This window comes from Charadrius vociferus, unplaced genomic scaffold (assembly GCF_000708025.1).
Source record: "Charadrius vociferus isolate BGI_N301 unplaced genomic scaffold, ASM70802v2 scaffold281, whole genome shotgun sequence".
In the NCBI taxonomy this organism is placed as follows: Eukaryota; Metazoa; Chordata; class Aves; order Charadriiformes; family Charadriidae; genus Charadrius; species Charadrius vociferus.
The window spans coordinates 638,410-644,607 of record NW_009646633.1 but is presented as its reverse complement, the minus strand read 5'-3'; positions in this window follow the sequence as shown (position 1 = coordinate 644,607).

Below are 6,198 nucleotides of genomic sequence, written 5' to 3'. Positions count from 1 at the left end.
GCAAACAAACAGGCGCACAGACGCGTTTGTATTGTCCAAGATGCTGCGACGAAGCTGAAGTGAATGTGGCTATAAATGGAAGAAGCAGCTGGTCTTGGATCGCAGCCTGTGCTCAGACTTCTTTGGGCCCAATTTTTCTTACATCTGGTACAGGTTTTCGCGGAGGGACTTGGGGAGAGGGCTGCTTTCCTTCAAGTTGAATTTGGGCCATTCATTTTGCTGATCTTCTGAATGGGTCTCTGCGTAGAAGTTCCGTGGATTTCTGTAGGGTCACATGCGTAAATGTTTCACTCTCTTGAATTGTTTCGTTTTACTTGGCATGAAGATAGGACTGGACATATTGAGAGACAAAGCTGGACCGAAAGGTCTGGTGCAAAACATTTTGCAAACAACAAAACTTTGCAGATCTTTATGCATTTATGAAAAGCAAATAATTTTAACAAGCCATTTAAAGTTGCTGTGCCAGCTCAGGAGTGACAGCGTGAGGATTTTCGGTTGCTTGGCTCCTCTTTGACCTGTATTGTCTGCAGTTTCTTCTGTGTGAAAGCAGTGGGTTGGTTTTTGCATAGCAAAGGCAATTTGTACAATGGGGATGAAGAATGACTGAAACGAAGTGTCTTTCAACACTTTGAAGTTCAAAGATTGTTGATGCCCTAGCAAATACGAGCATAACCTTGGTTCTATGTTTAGTTTTTTAGCCCGAGAGACCGTGTCCAGCTTACGGCTGAGTTGGGTGGACTTACCAGCCCCTGGGTGTTCTCTGAATTCTGGGTCTGCAGAGGCTTTCCATGGTGCAGCTCTAGCATGGTCCCTGGGGTCCAAAAATATTTACTGGGACCTCAGCACCCTACCTCCTTTTGTCTTTTGAAGCACGTGGCTTCATCCATACACGCTGCATGGTGTTCACCCTGTCTTGCTTGAGCTAATCATGTCTGCCTTAGGCGGGTGTGAATTGTGTCCTCAAAGGGTTTATTTTTCTCTGCTGAATGTAAAGAGAGCCTATGCAATCCGTTCAGTTGGAGACATGTCCATTTGGACGAGACAGATTTTGCCCTCCTATATTATTTCCAGAGTCAAAGAGATGGAGGTGAAAAGGGATGTTGCAGCAGGACAGAACTGTGCAAGCCACTAATCCCTTGTTATCATATGTGCTTGACAACCCCCTGGCAGACCTGGTCCCCTTGTGTCACGTTGTTCTGCAAACAGGTCGCTGTGGACAATTGTTTACTTAAGTGCACGGGACAGACTGTCTTTGATGCTTATCAATAGTGCTTTAACTTTTTTTATGATGGCTGTGTCTTCTTTCCTCTCTTGCTGCGCATGGAGTGGGACAGACATTCCTTCCCTCTCTCAAAGAAAAGATCCATTTGGGGAGATCTCGAGGAAGGAAGATTAGATGGGAATCCAAAAGGGTATGGTGCCTAAGAGGAGAGGGCAGTGATAAAAGTTAATGATACATAAGCACTTGAAAGGAGTTTTCTCAGTTACAACTATACGGTTGCTCACAAGTCTTCAATTGTAGGGCATTGCTTGCAGCTCCAGCGTGAAGGCACCTGGGGCATATTTCATGTGTTAATGGGTAGATCTGGAGGGACACCACAGGTATTGCCCTACCCAGCTTGGGCTGGAGACCCTGCCTGTCTCTGCTTCCCCTGCGTGTTTTGATTCTGGATGGGAATTTTTGTTTACTCTCTTTGTTATTTGCTCTGATCTGGGAGGCTGTGCTGCTTTCTGCTGATGCACCAAAGTGGTGGTGTCCTCTGATTCCTTCTCTGCAGTGCTGGTCCGTGGAAATGCAGGATGAGTCCCTGGTTACAGTCTCTGAAGGTACGAATGCACAGGCCTACGCTCTTACGGCGTCGAGGTTGCTGTCCTCCATCGCATACGTGACATACTTGGGGTGTTCGCGGGGAATTCGCTCCCATCTATAATGGAAATAAGCTCAGGGACTGAGAGCCAGAAAAACACTGAGAAGGTGACAGAAGGTTGGATGGCAGGAGAGCCCAGTCAGGGTCCTGCCTTTGCTGTTCACTTGCTCGTTGTCCTGCGTGAATCCCTCTCCCCACTCCAGTTTCTCCTTTTGTAAGAAGAGGCTGGTGAATGTGGCAGGATGTCTCGGGTTCGGTCCTTGCATTGAGTCCCTTCTTCTTTGAGGTTCAGCTGGTGATAAGGTCGCAGAGGGCAGTGGGGTCGCGCAGGATGGGACAAGCTAGACAATCTAGTAACTAGATGGGTGGATGAGGGGAGGGCAGTGGATGTTGTCTACCTTGACTTTGGCAAGGCTTTCGACACTGTCTCCCACATCATCCTCACAGGAAAGCTTAGGAAGTGTGGCTTAGATGAATGGACGGTGAGGTGGATTGAGAACTGGCTCACAGATAGAGCTCAGAGGGTTGTGGTTAGTGGCGCAGAGTCTAGTTGGAGGTTAGTAACAAGTGGTGTCCCTCAGGGGTCAGTACTGGGCCCAGTTTTGTTCAACATATTCATCAATGATCTGGATGAAGGGATAGAGTGTACCATCAGCAAGTTTGCTGATGACACAAAACTGGGAGGAGTGGCTGACACGCCAGAAGGCTGTGCTGCCTTACAGCGTGACCTCGCCAGGCTGGAGAGTTGGGCAGAAAGAAACCTTATGAAGTTCAACAAGGGTAAGTGTAGGGTACTGCACCTGGGGAGGAATAACCCCATGCACCAGTACAGGTTGGGGGCTGACCTCCTGGAGAGCAGCTCTGTGGAGAGGGACCTGGGAGTCCTGGTGGACAACAGGATGACCATGAGCCAGCAATGTGCCCTGGCGGCCAAGAAGGCGAATGGCATCCTGGGGTGCATCAAGAAGAGTGTGGCCAGCAGGTCGAGGGAGGTCATCCTCCCCCTCTACTCTGCCCTGGTGAGACCGCATCTGGAGTACTGTGTCCAGTTCTGGGCTCCCCAGTTCAAGAAAGACAGGGAACTGCTGGAGAGGGTCCAGCAAAGGGCAACAAAGATGATTAGGGGACTGGAGCACCTTTCTTATGAGGAAAGGCTGAGGGACTTGGGTCTCTTTAGTCTAGAGAAAAGAAGATTGAGGGGGGATCTTATTAATACATACAAATACTTAATGGGAGGATGCCAGGGGGATGGGAGTAGTCTTTTTTCACCCTCGCCCCACTCCAGTTTCTCATTTGGTAAGAAGAGGCTGGTGAATGTGGCAGGATGTCTCGGGTTCGGTCCTTGCATTGAGTCCCTTCTTCTTTGAGGTTCAGCTGGTGATAAGGTCGCAGAGGGCAGTGGGGTCGCGCAGGATGGGACAAGCTGCTCTGCCCAGCTTACTGGAGCGGCTCTACAAAGAGAGAGGTCCTCAGCTCTCCAGGAGGAGAGGCAGGGTATCAAATGGTTTCTGTATCAAAACCTTCTCCAGCCTAGAAGAAAGCTCTTCAGTGCGCTTTCTCCTAAATTTGAAAAATCTGTAGTTTGTAGGAGGAAAAAGGATTTGGAAGGCAAACTTTGGATGTGTGGGGAGCAGATGTGGGGATGGATGCTGCCTCCTGATTTATGACCGATGGAGACTGCTGACGTTGAGGGAGGTGGAGCAGGCACTGGTGCGGAGTGTTTGGATGCTCTTTGCCTCGTGTCCTCCTCCCCTGCTTCCATCTTGTGCAGATAGGAAGGAGAATGGAGATTACCTTGGAGTTGTCTAGATTTGTCCTGGGAAAAAGGAGTAGATCTGAGCAGCTTTTCTGATAAAGCGTAATTGTTTAGACAAACTCTGGCTGAACCCACTTCCTCCTGCAGCCCAACGCACAGATAAAGGGGGTGGAAGTGGGAGGCCAAGTTCACAGGCTGCTGAGGGCCTCCCTGGGGTCACGCTGCCCCCAAGTTCCCCTGTCCACCCGTTGTGGTGGCCTTGGAGAAGATGAGAAGACACAGTTGAGTGCTGAGGATGATACACAGGCTTTAGGTGGTTCGGTGCTCTGAAATTCAGGGGAGAGCTTGATAACGCGGCACATCAGTGCTGGGAGCAGAGAGACACAGGTGGTCCTGGAGGGCAGCACTAGATCCGTCATGGTTCATCTGCAGAGGATGGACCTCAGTTGCGTGTTGCTCTGTGGGATGTGGGAGGGGAATTTGCTCCAGCAGTTCTCTCTCCAAACCTGCTGGTCCTGTGCGTAGGGTGGCTTGGCAGAGCCGTGCCCTAGACAGAATCCTGTTTGGACTCCAAACGATGAGACAGGCAGTCCTTGGGTGGGCTGTGGCCACAGGAGAGGTGTTGTCATGCCCTGTGTCGCTCCTACTGAGGTCTCCAGGAGTCACGTTGTGGAATTAGATGAAATCTGAGATCCTGCCATAATGCTGATGTTCCTCCTACCACCCCTCAGGGAAATGGTCCTCCTTGCCCTACTTTGTGTAGTAAATAAAAGTTTATTTACAGCCCAGGAACGCACGCCCTGAGGTTGGGAGGTGAAGGGTTCCTGTGCAGCCCTGAAGGAGCTCTGAGGTTTCCTCTCTGCTTCGTGGCTTCGGTTCCTGGGCAGGAGCAGCTCTGTGGGTGGGAGCTCACTGAAGCCCTTGCATGGGCCCTGGGGTTTGGCTTTGTTCCCCTGTAGCAAGGCCACGTGTCCGTGCATGAACCTGGAGAAGAAGAGCCAGGAGGAGATAACCAGTGCTCACATGTGACACGTGGGGTGGAGCAGCCAGGAACAGCAGCGGGCGATGGGGCTGCCATCCGTCTGTCTCCCGCCTTGGCCACCATCATCCATCATCTCCTCAGAGCCCATATTTGCATTTGAACCTGGGGGATTTGTTTTCTTTTCTTGTGTTGAGGCTGAAGGTAGTCCTGGTGTAATCAGCAGCAGTGTACCCTGCTCTTCCTGCCCCAGGGCTCTCCATCGCCATCTGGCACGTCCCGGCCATCCCCTCCCCAGCGACACCCGGGCACCTCTCTGAAGCTCAGACAGAGCGGCAAAACCAGCTCCCTATTTAAATCCCTGTTTGGTTGGTGAGGAAAGCAGCGAGGAGCGCGGGTTATGAAGGAGAGGAGCAGAGGAGGGAGACGCGAGAGGAGAGCCTGGCTCTGCTGCCCTCCTGCCTCCACGGCTCCTTCTCTGCGAAGCCGTTGCAGTAACAGAGGGGATCACTGGGCTCGTGCTGCCGGCTCTGCCTGTCCTTAGCTTCAGAGCGAGCAGAAAGGAGAGCGTCACCTCTCTCCTCTTCCTGGCTGCTCCTGCTGGGCACAGGCTGTGACCAAAAGTCTTCAATTTTGGTCCTGCTCGGTCCACAAACCCCTGGGCAACGCGGCCAGGGTCCTCCTCTCTCAAAAGGGGCTGGCCAAGATGCTGCACAGGGCTGGACCCTTCCTCTGCACGGGTGACCTCGGGCAGGGGGAGAAAGGATGGGGCTGAGCGGTGACTGCTCCGTGCTGAAGGGTGACATGGGGACGGGGCTGAGCTCCGCTGACCCGGGTCTGTGGGGTTTCCAGCTCTGCCCTGGCACTGCCCGAAATTGCTCTGCGGAGCTTCAGGGAATGAGCATTTGTTTTCTCCTCCGCTCAGAGGAGCGGGAAGGGTCTCTTTGGAATTTTTTCAGCCCATTTGTGGGACAGACTGTCTGTGGGACAGTCGTTTGAAGAGTGAGCAAAGCAAAGCCATCCTTTGGGTTCCACAGAGAGAGCAAAGCTGGGAAAGCCTCAAATTGCGGGCTGCAGAGACGAGGGGGGACGTGGCTGTGGCTTTCTGCTGGGGACCAGTGCTGCGCCCCTTGGGAGGGACACAGAGAACATTGCTTTGAGTTTCTGCTTTTCCTTCTCATTTTTAGACATGCAGAATTAATTTTTCTCTTCTGTTGCCTGCGGCAATATTTATTTTACTGCTTTGCAGCAGTGCGGGGACTGGATAGGTTTCACAAACTGAATTTTCCCTCGACAAAGCCCCTCCTCTGATTTCGCACTTCCAGCTGCCGGGCTTGGTTTTAAAACAGTTTGAGCCAGGGCTGAAAATATTTGAAGGGCAGAGCAATGCCTCGCAGGAAATGGCTTAAGCTTCCTGCTCCCGAGATGGTGTGAGTGTTAAAACAGAGCTGGGGAAATATTAGACATCCCACATCCGGCACGGCAGAGGGGAGCGACCCTGGGGAGATGTGATGAAAAGCCTGTGTCCCCCCGCACCGCTGCCTGTGCCCTGTCGGTGTCCCCCTCGGAACCCCACAGCCCCAGCTTTGTAGGGG